We start from the raw sequence: 18099 nt of genomic DNA on the forward strand, positions 1-18099 counted from the left end.
ACTTACTGAGCTGTTATTAAACTGTTTGCATAAGCTCTGCCTCAAGAACCACATTCCTGGAAGTCTTCTTCCGTTTGTCAGTTCTTCCCTTTGTATGGAATGCCATTTCTATTCCCTCTGTTTGCTTAAGGAACTCCTTCCCAGTCTTCAAGATCCAGTCAAATTATTCCATTTTATGAAGGAGAAAATGGAGACTCAGAAAAGCAGAATTATTTGCCTAAGACCACAGAAGTGGTACCATGGTCAAGACTTGACTGTACCAGATTTTGTATTTGTATCCACTTGTGGGTGGAAAAAGAGTGGCTATATGCACTTATTGGATCACAGGATTATTCATTTATGATGTCATTTATTTATATGGAACCCATATCAGAACCCAGATTCAGTCATTTATTTTATAAATTGGGTTTAATTTTATCCTTTTAGCTTCTTAAAGTGGAAGCTGAGGTCACTGATTTGAGGCCTTTTCTCCTTTCTAACATCAGCGTTTTAGTGACATAAATTTCCCTCTAAACACTGCTTTGGCTCCATCCAACAAATTTGTTAGGCTGTGTTATAACTCTCATTTAGTTCTAGTATCTTATAATTTCTATCTTCTCATTCTGTTTTTGATTCCTTCTAATTTCTGCTTTTGATTCTCTGCCTGGAGTTCATTGAGATTCTTGTGTGTATAGAACTATAATTTTGATTAATTATTTTAAATTTCAGTTGTTCATTTTTCAAATATTTTTCTACTTTTCCTTCTTTCAAGGACTCCAGTTGCATATATTTTCCATGGGCCTCTAATACTCCATTCATTCTTTTTTCCCTGTTTCCTATGTTTCATTTTGGATGGTACCCATTATTATATCTTCAAGATCACTAATCTTTTTTTCTGCAATGTCGAATCTGCTGTCAATCTCATATAACATATTTTTCATCTCAGACTTTATAGCATTCATTTATAGAAGTGTAATTTTGGTCTCTTTTCACATGTCTCATTTCTTAACATACTCACTTATTCCTCTAGATCACTGATCATATGAAATACATTCAAAAATAGTTATAAGGTTTGTTTTAATAGCCTTGTCAATTAATTTTATCAACTATTTAATTTCTGAGCTTCAGCTGATTAATTTTACTTCTCATTATGACTCATATATGCCTTCTTCTTTCAATGACTTGTAATTTTTTTTTTATTTGATACCAGAGACTGTGAATTTTACTTGTTGAGTGATGGATAATTTATAGTCCCATAAATATTATTAAGTATTATTCTGGTATGTAGTTAAATTATTTGAATACAGTCTGATTCATCTGGATCTTGGTTCTAGGATTCATTAGAGAAGACCAGAGAAATGCAAAAAAAAAAAAAAAAAAAAAAAACACCCAAAAACAAGAAACCAAAACCCTCATTTGACTGTCCTACTTGATGTCCTGTGAGTTAGTTTTTCCACTCCTACTGATGGGACCAGGAACTTTTCAAGCCTGTGTGAGCTCTGGGGGACTTTCCTGGTGGTTCATGGGTAAAGAATCTGCCTGTAATGCAGGAGACGCAGATTCAATTCCTGGTTTGGGGAGATTCCCTGCAGGAGGAAATGGCAACCCACTCCTGTACTCTTGCCTGGAGAATCCCGTGGACAGAGGAGCCTGGCGGGCCACAGTTCATAGGGTCACAAGGAGTTTGGCATACTGCAGCAACTGAGCACAGCACAGCACAGAGCTCCAGGACAGTTTCCTCTGATTATTTCAGGTGGGTCTTTCCTAGTCTTTTACAAGTTCCTCACGTGCCTGTGCTATCAGTCTTCAGCTGAAGCCTTGAGGGAAACTCACTGCAGATCTCTGAATTCTCCCTCTGGGCAGCTTCTCCTCTCTGATGCTCTGCCTGGTGAACTCTATACCTCTTGGCTTCCCAGCTATTTTTTTGTCAACTCATGGAGACTGCTAAGCTCTGGTAGGTTGCTTTCCTTTTGCTATAGACTGGAAATGCTCTCTAAGCAATAAACTAGGATCATTTGCACCACATCTGATTTTATTCTCATTGCTCAGGGATCCCTACCCTTCATTGCCTCACGGCCAATTCTTGAAAACTCTTGATTTGTATATTTTATTATTCTTTTCTATTTCTTTCATTTGCGACAGTACATCTGGTCTCTTTTACTTCCTCTGGTCATAAGTCAAATTTTGATTCAGCTTTCTATTGTAAAAAAAATGACTCATGTTTGAATATTTGAGAAATATTGAGAGTCTCACAAGTCTGAGATACTTGCGCTGACTATAATCTTAATATTTTTGTAATATTGTAGGCAATTATTTCCTTAGCAAGGACCATATTTCTTTGACCAGCACACTTCACCCCTTGCCCCTAGTCCAAAAGACTAGTTTCACATTTCAATTGCCTCTTATAAGATACCTGGTATCAGGAAAATCATCTGAATTCTCTGATCTCAATGTTTTTTAAATCTGTAAAGTGGGAATACTACTATCTACCTAATGGACTTGTAACTGTTAAATAGCATATAAAACATTTTTCTCATAAGAAATGTCTGAAAAACAGTTGTATAATTAAAGACAATTAAAATTGTATGCTATAAAGTTGTATGACATTGTGTCAAAGTCAATTATAGTTATATATATATATATATGTTTATATATCTATTTTGATTTTCATCAAGGGTTGTCTGTAAAATGATCTCCCTTGTTAAAAGAACTTGAACTTTTTTCTTTTCATTGCTCTAGTTAAAATAATGCCATAAAATATACAGAAAGAAAATATTTATTTGAGTTTGATGTCTGCAGCCATGTGTTTCACATATAAATGGGATTGAACTTCCTCTTCCAGGAGATAGTAAACTCTTCAATTAATTGGTTTATCTTCATAAGATGGCATTTTATTTGAGAAACCTGTTGCGATTCAGCGGAAGATTCATCAATGGCAAAGCCAGAAGTTCCTACAATTCTGCCTGGCTCTCACTGAACTGTGGGTACAGAGCTGCCCTTAAATCTCAGTCTGAAGACTGCTTGTTGTCTATTTCCCCAGAGAGAGAGCATTTAAGATGCAGCCAGGCGCAATGCTCTCATATTCTGACCAGGGCACTTTGTGTGAAGGAAGCTTCCCATATTGGTATTTAAGCTTCCAGAGGTTCCCAGTGGCTTCCAGATGATGTTTTTGTATCATCATCCATATAGTTTATTTTCCTCCACTGTTGATTCTGTAATGACCTGCAACAGAAACCAAGATTATTTCCTTATGTCAGTGGAATCCCCAGTGAAAAAGGGGGAGGGGACATTCCTTTATTTTTATATTCTTTTATAATAAAAATGAGATTCTTAAACTCTCACTGTAGTAGACATACTCACAGCCCCCTTAAACATCCCCTTACATGCAGAAGAGGTACTTCAGAATCCATATTTATAAATGGTCCCAGTGGATTGGGCCAAGTGTGGACAGCTGACACAAGATAGGCCAATACAATTTAGAACTGACATTTATCAATTATTTGTTGCTTTTTTTAATTTGTTGTTTGTTGTTGTTCAGTCACTCAGTCATGTTCGACCCCATGGACTGCAGCAGGCCAGGCTTGCCTGTCCTTCACTATTGTCCAGAGTTAGCTCAAAAACATCAATTCTTTAGCATTCAGCCTTTTTTATGGTCCAATTTGCACATCTGTATATGACTACTGGAAAAACCATAGCTTTGACTGTATGGACGTTTGTTGGCAAAGTGATGTCTCTGCTTTTTAGTACTCTGTCCAGGTTTTTCATAGCTTTTCTTCCAAGGAGAAAGTGTCTTTTAATTTTATGACTGCAGTCACCATCCACAGCGATAGTTGACACTCGATTAGCTGCTAACAACAACAGCAGCAGCAATATCTTTGAAAGCCCAGAGTTGTGATTTAGGTATCTTCTACCAGATGGATTCTATAAGCAGGAAAGAATATATGCAGCTATAAGAGAAGGAGTTGGGTTGGAAAAGAGAAGCAGAAATATGACAAAAAAGTCCATTTGCTAGGCTTCCCAGATGTTGTTTCATCTTTTATCCAAGGACTGGCTATATTCCCAACTTAAATTTCTAGGAGGCATGAGTATGTCTTTAAACCAAACACCAAAATTTTACTTTGGCTTATGTTAGTTTCTTCTGCTTTCAAACAAAATGCCCTAATGAAGCACGATGGAGTGATGAGAATTAAAGAACACTTGATATACCTCTAAAGAGACAGGCAGGACACCTTGAAATGAGTAAACATTCAATGCAGACCAGCAACCTTGCTATAAACAGATTCATTTCATCCAAAAAGCTGCCCATAGGTGGTAGGCTTGGGTACAATTTACAAAGAAGTAAACTAAGGCTTAGTTAATTTAAGCAATTTGACCAAGATCATAAAGTTAGTAGATTCTGAAGCCAGGTCAGCTGGCTAATTCCTCCAAGAACAGAAAAAAGTGATGGGTGATGAGGCTTCTGAAGTCCTTGACCACATGCTGGGTTTGGCTTAGTGACAGATCATTGCAGTTTCCTCATCAAATCAACTTAAAAATTGTCTCAAGTGTCACTTAAAAGGAGTAAGGTACAGTAGGGACCCTCAGAGAAGACCTATTCCCTCCACGTATAATAATCAATTAGGTGAGTTTTGTGTTAATTCAATCAGAGAAGCAGAGAAAGATTGCAACTCTTTGGATTAAAGTCTGAAATCAAATATTTTTTTACACGGTTGACCTTTGTCAGTTTATTGTAAGAGGAACTGATGATGAGCCACTGAACTAGCAAATTAGCTTTGCAAAGCTGTTGACAGGGTCAGTAGGAAATCAAACCCATTTGAACAAAGATGAGCTGGTTTCTAAGCTGTAGGACTCAGTCTGGGAGACTTTAGCCATAAAGATATTCAGAGGCACTTTGGAAGCAGGTGCAAAAAAAATGCAGATTTTTTTTTTTTTTTTGCCTTGAGATATTTAACTCTTTACTTTTCCTTCTAGAACCAATCAAGAGTGTAATGTTAGCTTACTAAAATCTTCAGGAAAGCAGGACTCTTTCAACTACTTAAAATCAAACAGAAATGTCAGGCACCTAATGTTTATCAGGTACCTAATAATGGCACCCCACCTAGTACTCTTGCCTGGCAAATCCCATGGATGGAGGAGCCTGATGGGCTGCAGTCCATGGGGTTGATTTCACTTTCACTTTTCACTTTCATGCATTGGAGAAGGAAATGGCAACCCACTCCAGTGTTCTTGCCTGGAGAATCCCAGGGACAGGAGAGCCTGGTGGGCTGTTGTCTATGGGGTCACACAGAGTTGGACATGCCTGAAGCGACTTAGCAGCAGCAGCAATGTTTATCAGGCACATCCACTGCCATGATGTATTGACTCCTCATATTATAATCAGAGGCCTTCCCTGGTGGCTCAGATGGTAAAGGATCACCTTCATTGAGGAAACTTGGGTTTGGTTCCTGGCTTAGGAAGATTCCCTGGAGGAAGGCATGGCAACCTACTCCAGTGTTCTTGCCTGGAAAATCCCCATGGCAGAAAAGCCTGGTGGGTTACAGCTGATGGGGTCACAAAGAGTTGGACCCAACTGAGCAACTAAGCACACATCATAATCAGAAGTTGTTTCCAATTTACAAGGGAAAAAAAGAAGGTATGGGAAAGTTTTGAAACTTACTAATCTCTTATCCCCATGCTTATGTTAAAGTTTAAGATCACTGTGGAGGAATAAGTTGTAGAAGTAAGGCAAAGACTAGATAGACGATCACGGATCCTGTCCTTTACATATCGAAGTAAAAGTTTCACTTCATTTCCCAGGTGATTAAGTTCTAGTCAATGGGCAGTAAGCAGAATAAATATGTAACAATCACTTCCTGGTATAAAACATTCCCACAAATAACCATTTGTTTTTCCTCTTTCAATGGCTTTATAAACACAGCAAATTTGGATGCTCTGTGTTAAACATGAGGGAGTCACAGGGTGGATGTTGTCTGGGCCCCTGAATCACCATGTGGTGGAGAGCTCCTCACCAATTGGGAATATTTATTTTGGATTTCACAGGGTGAACAAAAAAAAAAATCAATTGTAGTCTGTTTGACTCACCAAGACTGTAGCGACTTAGCATGCGAGCACACACACAAGCACCACAACATATGCTAACTAGTACAAAGACCAAAGGGCCGTAAAAGTGATGTGGGGCTTGATGGAAGGTCTTTTACACAGGCAGGAGGAGAAGCAAGTAACAGAGGATACAGTGGTTGGAAAGTGTCACCTTCTCTATGGACCCGAGTTTGAGCAAACTCCAGGAGATAGTGAAGGACAGGGAAGCCTGGTGTGCTGTAGTCTATGGGGTTGCAAAGAGTCAGACACTGAGCAACTGAGAAACAACAAGTTTTACAAAGAAATATAGTCCTTTAGTGTGATGAATAATTTTATATATCAACTTGGTTAGACCAAGGTGCCCATAGTCTAACACTGATCAAATATTTGTTAGTCTAGATGTTTATGTAAAGGCATTTTTATGTTATTTTTAAAAAAATTTTACATGTTTATTTTAATTTTTTAATATCAAAGTGTAGCTGATTAACAATGATCTTATAGTTTCAAGTGGGCAGCAAAGGGGCTCAGCCATACATGTACACGTAACCAGTCTCCCCCAAACTCCCCTCTCATTCAGACTGCTCCATAACATTGAACAGAGTTCCCTGTCTCAGTATCTTTCTTTATAGACTTGTGTGTGTGTGTGTGTGTGTGTCTGTGTGTGTGTCTGTGTGTGACTTTTAAATATGTCATCACAATTCTAATTGGAAGGGTTTGCAAAAGCAGGTCATGAGCTGGATTTGGATGCTGGGCATAATTGGTCAACCCCTGGTCCAGTCAATCCTACTGTGCCCATTTCTTTTGACTTACCTTGCAGGAGATCTCCACCTAACTTCTTTTCTGGCAGCACACTTTCCCTCAATGCTGACTATGGGTCATCGGCTCTGCTCTTACCTAACTTCACTCTAATAACATGGAAATGATATAGCTACTTGGCCCCTGTCCCTCAGGAGTGAGGTGGTCTCATTCATTCTTCTAGTAGGTACAGCTCATGAAACTGATTCTTGCAGGGGGACCAAATTGTTTGTTTATGGGGACAAACATTGATGAGCCACATCGCAAAGTAACAAAGAACTTCCGGTGTGGCTGCTCAAGGTTGGCTTGCTGGATAGGAACAGCATGTGGTTGGTGTGGATTCTGACCTAGCCCTTCCTGTGATGGCCAATGTGATCCACAGAGGCTATGGATCCACTTGTTGAGGGTTGTCATGAGAATTGGATGAAGCAGATGTTTACCGGCCATTGTAGAAAGTCCCCACTGCAGGTTGGTTTTCAAGATTGGCCCCTTCTAAGTTATGACCAACCTAGACAGCATATTCAAAAGCAGAGACATTATTTTGCCAACTATGGTCCGTCTAGTCAAGGCTATGGTTTTTCCAGTGGTCATGTATGGATGTGAGAGTTGGACTGTGAAGAAAGCTGAGCACCAAAGAATTGATGCTTTTGAACTGTGGTGTTGGAGAAGACTCTTGAGAGTCCTTTGGACTGCAAGGAGATCCAACCAGTCCATTCTGAAGGAGATCAGCCCTGGGATTTCTTTGGAGGGAATGATGCTGAAGCTGAAACTCCAGTACTTTGGCCACCTCGTGCGAAGAGTTGACTCATTGGAAAAGACTCTGATGCTGGGAGGGATTGGGGGCAGGAGGAGAAGGGGACGACCGAGGATGAGATGGCTGGATGGCATCACTGACTCAATGAACATGAGTTTGAATGAACTCCGGGGGCTGGTGATGGACAGGGAGGCCTGGCGTGCTGCAATTCATGGGGTCACAAAGAGTCGGACACGACTGAGCAACTGAACTGAACTGAACTGAATGCTTAACACAGTGATCCCAGCCTTCCAAGTTCCTTTACAAAGCAATAACTGCCGTAAGCAGAATCATCTATTTCCCCAAGAAAGATTTCAGGCTGCCTTGCGTCACTTCTCTGTAGGCATGGCCCTGCATTGGTTCACATTAGCTGAATGTGACTATTTTGCAATCCTTTTTAATAATGTTGTCCAACTCAGCCATTGCCTCTTCTTGTCCTTGGCATTGGCTTTGTAATTCTGTTTGTCCATCTGTTATTTGTCCTTCTGGCATTGTTGCCTGCCCATTTTTTATATTTTTCTGGATTTTGTTTTGTTTTGTTTTTTCTTTTTTTCCCCAGTAATTTTACAAAGCCTGTCTACTGTTTGATATTCTGTCTTGCTGCTTTTCTGAAGACATGCTGTGAGAGATTCCAGAATTGGAGGGAAATACTGGGTCTTGTTTCTCTGAGGGTTTGTGTCTCAAACTGAAGTGTCTCTGGGCACATTAAGAATGCAGCTGCAGATTTGTGGAAGCACAAGAAAAAGTCTCCATATTTTCCCAGGGCAGTTTTACACGACAAAGACTTTAATCTCTTTTATTTTAATAAATATAGATTTTACATAGAATAGGTCAACCTTTCTGTTTGTTTTTAAGTAAATAGAAGTGCAACATTGCTGAATACCTCTTTGGGTTTTGCAGCAAGTTCCTCCTTTCCTGCTGGTAAAGGACTTGGATGAAAAAAAACTGAGAAACACTGATTAAGTAATGGGTGGTGGCGGGAGAGGCTTACCTCCTGTACCTTCCTGTGCATTGGCATTGCACTCGATCCCCTGGTGTGTCTTTTTATTTAATCCTCATAATACATGGGGCCACAGTGATATTTACACTTTTGATAAGATCAAGGTTGAAAGAGTCAAACTCAGAATAACACCGATAATGTTATCACCATTATATTAAGTAATTGTGCTAAAGGCACATCCTAGACCAAGCTGCAAACTGAGTGCCATTCTCTCATTTGGGAGGAGATATTCTTCCATGATATTATGGTCTGGATTGTGTCTCCCCTAAAATTCATATGTTGAAGACCTAATCCCTAAAGTGCCTCGAAGTGTGACTGTGTGGAGAAAGGGCTTTAAAGAGGCAGCTAAGTAACCATGAGCACTCTAGGGTGGACCCTGATTCAATGACTGGAGTCCTTATAAGAAGAGACACAGACACACAGAGAAGACAATGTAGAGATACAGGGAGATTATCTAGAAACCAAAGAGAGAGGTGTCCAACCAAATAAATACCTTGATCCTAGACATCAAGTCCCCAGAACTGTGATAAAACAAACTTCTCTTTAAGCCACCAAGTCTTTGATACTTTGTTACAGAGGCAGTAGGAAAATTAGTGCACATGGAAAAACTTTTTAAAACACTTATTTTTAATTGAGGAATACTTGTTTTACAATGGGAATACCAGGCCACCTGACCTGCCTCTTGAGAAATCTGTATGCAGGTCAGGAAGCAACAGTTAGAACTGGACATGGAACAACAGACTGGTTCCAAACAGGAAAAGGAGTGTGTCAAGGCTGTGTATTGTCACCCTGCTTATTTAACTTATATGCAGAGTACATCATGAGAAATGCTGGTCTGGAGGAAGCACAAGCTGGAATCAAGATTGGCGGGAGAAATATCAATAACCTCAGATATGCAGATGACACCACCCTTATGGCAGAAAGTGAAGAGGAACTAAAAAGCCTCTTGATGAAAGTGAAAGAGGAGAGAGAAAAAGTTGGCTTAAAGCTCAACATTCAGAAAATGAAGATCATGGCATCCGGTCCCATCACTTCATGGGAAATAGATGGGGAAACAGTGGAAACAGTATCAGACTTTATTTTTGGGGGCTCCAAAATCACTGCAGATGGTGACTGCAAATGTGAAATTAAAAGACGCTTACTCCTTGGAGGAAATGTTATGACCAACCTAGATAGCATATTCAAAAGCAGAGACATTACTTTGCTGACTAAGGTCCACCTAGTCAAGGCTATGGTTTTTCCTGTGGTCATGTATAGATGTGAGAGTTGGACTGTGAAGAAGGCTGAATGCCAAAGAATTGATGCTTTTGAACTGTGGTGTTGGAGAAGACTCTTGAGAGTCCCTTGGACTGCAAGGAGATCCAACCAGTCCATTCTGAAGGAGATCAGCCCTGGGATTTCTTTGGAAGGACTGATGCTGAAGCTGAAACTCCAGTACTTTGGCCACCTCATGCGAAGAGTTAACTCATTGGAACAGACTCTGATGCTGGGAGGGATTGGGGCCAGGAGGAGAAGGGGACGACCGAGGATGAGATGGCTGGATGGCATCACGGACTCGATGGACGTGAGTCTGGGTGAACTCCGGGAGTTGGTGATGGATAGGGAGGCCTGGCGTGCTGCAATTCATGGGGTCGCAAAGAGTCGGACATGATTGAGCGACTTAACTGAACTAAACTGAACTGTTTTACAATACTGTGTTGGTTTCTATGACAGGCTCTTGATCATTCTTTTCTTTCTGTTTCTTCATTCCTTCTTTCTTTTCCCACCAAACTTTTTATCTATCTATCTCTATCTATCCATCTATCTACCTACCTACCTACATATCCCCTATTTATTCATCTATCATCTACAGCACATACAAACATCCAATTCATATACAAAAGTCTACAAGAAATATCTTTATTTATCTTTATCATATTTATCTTTATTCCTGCTATCCTAAAACTGTTTCTTCTTTAATGGTGACACAGTCTTTTTATCTATACCTGCAAAATCACTGCAGATGGTGATTGCAGCCATGAAATTAAAAGACACTTACTCATTGGAAGGAAAATTATGACCAACCTAAATAGCATATTCAAAAGCAGAGACATTACTTTGCCAACAAAGGTCTGTCTAGTCAAGGCTATGATTTTCCCAGTGGTCATGTATGGATGTGAGAGTTGGACTGTGAAGAAGGCTGAGCACCGAAGAATTGATGCTTTGGAACTGTGGTGTTGGAGAAGACTCTTGAGAGTCCCTTGGACTGCAAGGAGAGCCAACTAGTCCATCCTAAAGGAGATCAGTCCTGGGTGTTCATTGGAAGGACTGATGCTGAAGCTGAAACTCCGATACTTTGGCCACCTCATGCGAAGAGTTGACTCATTGGAAAAGACTGATGCTGGGAGGGATTGGGGGCAGGAGGATAAGGGGACAGCAGAGGATGAGATGGCTGGATGGCATCACGGACTCGATGGACGTGAGTTTGAGTGAACTCCGGGAGTTGCTGATGGACAGGGAGGCCGGGCTTGCTGTGAATCATGGGGTCGCAAAGAGTCAGACACGACTGAGCGACTGAACTGAACCGAACCGTAACATGTATATACATGCACGTGTGCAGGCTGTCATGTCTGACTCTTTGCGGTCCCATAGACTGTAGCCTAACAGGCTTCTCTGCCCATGGGATTTCCCAGGCAAAAATCCTGGAGTGAGTTTTCGTCTTTTCCTCCAGGGAATCTTCCTGACCCAGGGATCAAACTTACATGTCCTGCAGCCCCTGCATCAGCAGGTGGAATCTTTGCCACTGAGCCCCTAGGAAGCCCCCAGTGTGCATATACAGGAATGTTCTAATACTTCCCCTGATCTTTAGCACTTAAATATTGATTAAAGTTTACAGAATATAATAAATCTTGCTAAAGTACATATATTTCTTCATATATATTTATTGAATATTATTATACATTTAATTATTATTTTCCTGTGTTTATTCTAGAATCATTCTAGAAATGTACACAGAGTAGGAATATAATCTACAGAAGAAATTTTAAACTCACTCATAATTTCATCATGCAGAGATATTTGATTTGAACTTTTTGCCTTTCATATTTTATTCTATATTTGCATGGATATAAGGACATACATGGAGACCTCATAAATATGTAATATACTTTATTGTGTTCTTTACATAGAAAATATAGCAAGTCATTATCTGTTACCTTTGAGGCAAATAGTCTCCCAGATTTCTGTTATTGTTATTTTCATTTAAAGAACTTTTAATTCTTACACATTCCACGATATTTAATCACGTGGGATTTTCGTCATTTTCCTGCTCCAAACTTGTATCTCTATTCTGAGATGAGACAAATAGTCACCTAGACACTTAAGATTTCATTTTTTTCCACTCAACTGTTTAATCTATCTGGAATTTGATTTGCTACAGAGTATGTTATGCAAATGCCACTGGTCTTCATAAGTAATTGATAAGCTGGTCTATTAATGTTTGTTGGTAATACTACCCTATTACTATTCATTTTCAATTTCTGTGTTACAAACTCCACAAACATTAAGATGCCATCTAGTTATTAGCTCATGGTTTGCAGGTCAGAAGTCCTGGCACAGTCTCCTGCCCAGGGTCTCACAAAGCCAGAGTCAAAGCAGCAATGGCTATGTCTTCATCCAACAATAAACGTTTCCATAATTTAGTTAAGCTAGGTGCCTCTCCCTCGCCCCCCATCATTTTATCATTTTTTTCAAACAGAATTGTCTGTATTCTCTTTTATTACTTATTTATTCTCTCAGATGAACTCTAGCGTGATTTATCAAAGGTTCGGTCTCCACCCAGATATACTTTCATTTGAATTTTGATTTCAAGATAGTTAAATATATGCATTTGTATTGGGGGATAATTTGCCTCTTTATAAAATTAAGTTTTATGTATAGACAATGCTTGGAGAAGGCAATGGCAACCCACTCCAGTACTCTTGCCTGGGAAATCCCATGGATGGAGGAGCCTGGTAGGCTACAGTCCATGGGGTCGCAAAGAGTTGGACACGACTGAGCGACTTCACTTTCACTTTTCACTTTCATGCATTGGAGAGGGAAATGGCAATCCACTCCAGTCGTCTTCCCTGGAGAACCCCAGGGATGAGAGCCTGGTGGGTTGCTGTCTATGGGGTTGCACAGAGTTGGACATGACTGATGAGACTTAGCAGCAGTATTTAACTTAATTAAAGGAATGTATGTTGTGTGTTTACCTTGCATCAGACATAGAAATGAACAAAAAGAATCATGTTCCATGGAGCTTTCATTTAAGGAAAGGAGATGGACGATAAACAAATAAATAAGTGGATAATTTCAAATAATGGTGATAGTTGACAAATAGAGTCAAGTCATATAAAATGACTGGGGATGATAGTGGTCAACTTTGGATAAGGCATAAAGGAATCTTCTCTGAAATGACATTTGATCTGAAGCTCAGAAAAACTCTGAAGCATGAAACAATCAGAGGGAAAAGCATTTTGGGTAGAGGAAACAGCACCAATGCCTCAGAACAGTGTGAGACAGAATCCACCAGGTAACTAGGAACAAGATACCTCAATCAAGTCTTTGTTTCTATTTTTGATTAATGAATTTATGCAATGTTACCTCCACAGTATACATAGTTCTAAGTTTGACTTCTATAGAGAATATTTTTTCCCTGATGTTTTCTACATGATTGATGCTAGTTTATAGAAAAGTTATTGATTTTTAGAGTATTTCTTTTGAAATGGTCACATTACTTAACTGTGGGTAATTCTGCAAACTCTTTAGTTTATGCACAAATGGATTTTCCCTTCTTCTCTTGTGTTTTTGAGATAGACACCCAAAACAAATGTAGTAATACTATTTTTGCAGTCACATGCATTTTGCATCTTCCTTTTAAAAGGTCATTACACCTTTGATTTCTGTTTCATAGCCTAACACTCGTTTTATTTTCACACATCTCAATAGGAGTTATATTTCCCTTCTATAGTTAGTTGCATTTTTGTTTAAAGTAGAAGGCATGGTCCTTTCTTAAAAAATATATATTTTCATGGTGAATATAGGAGTGTTTCCCTATTTTGATCTGTTATATGTAAAACCACTCGAGAGTATTTGCTTCTTTCAGCATTTATTTCTCCTCTAAATTATTCCCTTGAAGTGTATTAAAAGACCTCAAATTTATGGGTTAAAACACTGGCTGTTGGATAGGGGTCACTGGGCTCTGGACAAAGTTTACTAGCTACTTGCCTTCAAAAACCTGTCTAGGAGTTTACATTATAAATAATAATTTGATTGTCTTAGAGAAAAAGTGAAACTTTACTACAAAGTTGGGGAGAGAAAAAAAAAAAAAAAAAACAAGAAAGGCAGACTGGCCCAGTCAGCATCTTGAGAATGTGATTGGAAGTCTGTACCATCCCATTTTTGCTAGGCGGTTCCTGACTGTGAGGAATTGGCTCTCTCTGTCCCTGGGGAAGCTGTGCTGTATACTGACCTGAATTCAGACTCTGCGGTTGATTTGCTGTGCAACTTTGAACAAGCCGGTTAACTCCTCTGAGCCCCATTTTTCTTCGAGGAGACTATATCCTGTAGCTTCAGGGGCTGCAATTAAATTAAAGAAAGTATCCTGTTTGAAGGAGTCAAGCATCTTACCGTGGACAGAACAAGTCCTCAAATATACTAGCAGTTCCTTCTCTTTCCTTCCAAGCCAAAGGGACTTCTAGCTCCCATATACATAATCTACAGATGGTTGCCGTTTGCCATCTCACATGGAAAGCAGCCCCTCGGTGACTGGGAAGCGTCGACACTGTGGATGCTTTGTTGTGACTGTTTTTGTCATCATCATGAAGAACACCATCATCACCTCCATGGAGATGAATCTACGTCGTCTGGGTCACCTGGTGAGCACGGCTTCTTAATCTCCAGGCCAATTATGTACCTTGAAATATTAAAGCATGAAGGTAGATACAGGCAAAAGAGGTGCTGCGTTTCTCACACACTACAGGGGTGAGCATATTATTAAACAAAGCATCCCCTTTGCCTCTGTCTCTGCCCTGTGGAGACTCCTTCCCCACTCCGCCACCTCAAACCCCCTCTGCTCACCAGCCTCTTCTGACTGAACAGACACTCCTGAGAGCAAACGTACCTGTATTTATCATAACTGCTCTTTACATGTCCTGAGACTAGACTGCCACCCTCTCCTCCCCACCCCACCCCCAAGCCCAACACACCAAACTTCTGTAAATTGTATGAAGTGGTGTCCAAACTCGGCCATAATTTTTAACCATCTCTTTGGGTGCCATGTTCCTAGAATTTATTATTTCCTTTTCCACATCATTTCACAAAGAATGGGCTATGTACGAAATGAAATGCAAAATGGAAGGAATGATCAGAGAAATTTAAAGCACAAATGCCATTAAAATTCATGTTCCCGGACCTGAATGGCTGTGTTGAAATGATGTGGGCAGGTTGTGCTTCCTCAGGTACAGCAGTCCCTGCGCTGCCTTGAGGAGACTGGCTAATGGTGACTTGAGCACTGTCCATCTGCCACTAAGCACCATTCATAAGGGCCATTCTTGGCTCGCATGCGGACTGTCCACAATGAAAAAAAACAAAACAAGCAAAAAGCTCTGCTGCCAAACTGCTGATCTCTGATTCAAATAATCCGATAGATTGAGCTTGAAAGCTCAGCTCCTGCACACAACTCTCCTAGAACTCAGTTTTCCACCTGGAAAATTAAGAAAAGAACATTTCCCAAAATAGGAGCTTTTTGAGGGTGTTAGTGAAATAGTATTCATTTTATTTTATAAACTACTTTCTTTATAAAATAAAATTTTATCAATTAAAAATTTTATTTATAAAATAAAATGCATTTTATACAGACTGGTACTTCATAAACATCTAATAAATTATAACCCTCATGAGTTTATTTATTAATTCTTGAGTCTCTAAAATAAAATGATTGCCGTTGGTTGAATGTTCATAGCTTGTACTCTGAGCTGTGGTTTCAAGGCCCAAGCCCTCATCAACACTTGTGAAGTCCATTTGCTTATTTAAAACTTGAAAACAATTTTCTCTCTAGTGAGCTAATTTAGGTGAACCAAAATCAACTTTCTTTTTGCAACCTCTGCTTGCTCTGTCTCATTTACCCAACCCTGCTGCTGAGGGCCACCAGCCTTTCTCTTTAAGCCAAAGCCATAGCACTTTAGGAACCAAGCCTGGGACAAAACAGGAGCCTCTTCTGGGTTGTTCAGTGGGGTCTGGATGATGTTCATTTGCCTCTGTTTCATTGTGTGCTCGCATTAGGGGTAGATCTAGGACCCCAGTAACCAGGCAAACATGCAAAAGATCAGCCCTAACTCCTGGGTGGTCAGACTACGTCACTGCATGTCTTAGAGCTGGTAGTCCCAAGAAACAGAGCCTGAGATAGAGACTCTTATGCAAGGGACTTATTGAGAAAGAAACAAGAGTGAGGAAAACAGGGAAAGGACAGGGGAAGAACTGTTCCTACAAGATAAAGTTGCAGTTTTATGTGGAGTCTAGCTTATGCCTGATCCCATGAGAGCTGTGGAGTATGAATTGTACTGCAAGGTTGATGCCCCTTGAGACCCAGGCACGAAGCCTAAGCTACTACGTGTCAGTCATCTGTTAGCTGCAGGTCACCTGTGTCCTGGGTGGGTGGGTGGAGAATGCAATTTTTAGGAGAATTCTCCATAGAACCGTTCAACAGCCAACTCTTGGAGTAATTGGAGGATGGGTGCTCTGGCTCTGTAAAGCAAATCTCTGCAGAACACTCAACATGAGCGCTAAACTGACCCTTCTATTTGGGTCCCTGATACATATGTCTGTTCCCATTTTATGTAGAAACGAGGACTTGGTCACAGTTCTCAAAAGAGTGCCCAGAAGATTCAGCAGCTTTTCAGAACTTGATTCTGCACCTGACAATCTCCTTCAATACTGACTGCTGAGAGCATTTACTACATTCATTTATCTAACTCATATCTTTTTCAGCAGATGATAAACTTCAGCCTGATAAGGACTCTGCACTGCAGGCCCTGCACCCAGACCATTACCTAGCTTATAATAGATGCTCAGTAAAAAATTGTGGTCAAACATATACAAACACACACATCACACAGATACAACATTACAGAGACACGTAATATTCAGTGACACATAATAATACTCAGAAAAAGAGCAGTATAAGTTCATGTCAAGAGAAAATTGGCTATAACTGTAACATAATCTGCTTCTGTGTGCAGTGGAATTGGCACCATCCATCATGTACATCATCACACAGAAGAGACCTAGTCCTTTCAGTTAATCGTGCTGATTGCTGACCGTGCTGGAGTTCACCAAGAATAAAAGTGGACCCCACTACAAAATGACTGGTATCTCAGATATATAAAGACTTAGTAGAAGTTTGCAATAATGGATTTTCTTCATCTCAAGGGACTGTAGTTATCCAAGCGACCCCAACATGGCCCAGAATAAAATCCCAAGGAAGCTCTTAAGGCTTTTGGCTTCCTCTTGGGTGGTAAACAGAAGGAAGAAAGAGCCATATCCCAGTACTCACACCATGAAAGGAAGTTGCAAGGGATCTCATATCCCTTCCTGGTATGCAGAGCACTCCTGCCTCTGGTCCACCCTCAGTCCCAAAGTCTCATTCCAGTCTATTGCTCCAGTCCAAATTTCCAAAACTCTCTTTTCTCTTCGGTTCTTTGATAGCAGAGAGTAGAATCAAAGTTCAGCCAATGCAGCTCAGAATGATGGGATAGAAACATAACCACAACCCCATAGTCCAAGCTGTCCCCAGACGTGAATGACAACCATTTGTTGTTCAGTTGCTCAGTCGTGTCTGACTCTTTGTGACCCCGTGAACTGTGGCCAGCTAGGCTCCTCTGTCAAAGGATTTTCCCAGGCAAGAATACTGAAGTAGGTTGCCATTTCCTACTCCAGGGGATCTTCCTGACCCAGGGATTGAATCTGAGTCTTTCGTGTCTCCTGCATTGGCAGGCAGATTCTTGCCACTGCACCACCTGGGAAGACAATCCTTTGCTTTGAGTCAAAAATCACCCTCCTTATTCTCCAGTTCTCATTCTCTCACCTGTACACAAAATAAGTTTCTAGTTTTCATGATTGCTGTCATTTCTGAGATGATGGCAAGCATAAGCATATTGCCTGCATGTGGTAACACACAAAGCTAGGAAGCAGGACTCAAAACTAGAGGCAAAAATAAAATATTGTTTAGATATAGAGAGGGACTGAGCAAACAGACCTTGAGATTCAGAGAATATAGCTTTTCTAGAAGGGAAATCTGGAATCAGGCCTTAGAATTTGCTACAAGTTAAAGGGTAATGGCCACTCTCAGAGCCAAAGGACTCATCTTGGTTAGGCTGCTGCTCCGGAGGCTACAGAAGCATGCAGTGCCCCAGTGGCCCAATGGGGCTGGTGCAAC

The sequence above is a fragment of the Ovis canadensis genome, chromosome 18, assembly GCF_042477335.2.
Source record: "Ovis canadensis isolate MfBH-ARS-UI-01 breed Bighorn chromosome 18, ARS-UI_OviCan_v2, whole genome shotgun sequence".
Classification (NCBI taxonomy): Eukaryota; Metazoa; Chordata; class Mammalia; order Artiodactyla; family Bovidae; genus Ovis; species Ovis canadensis.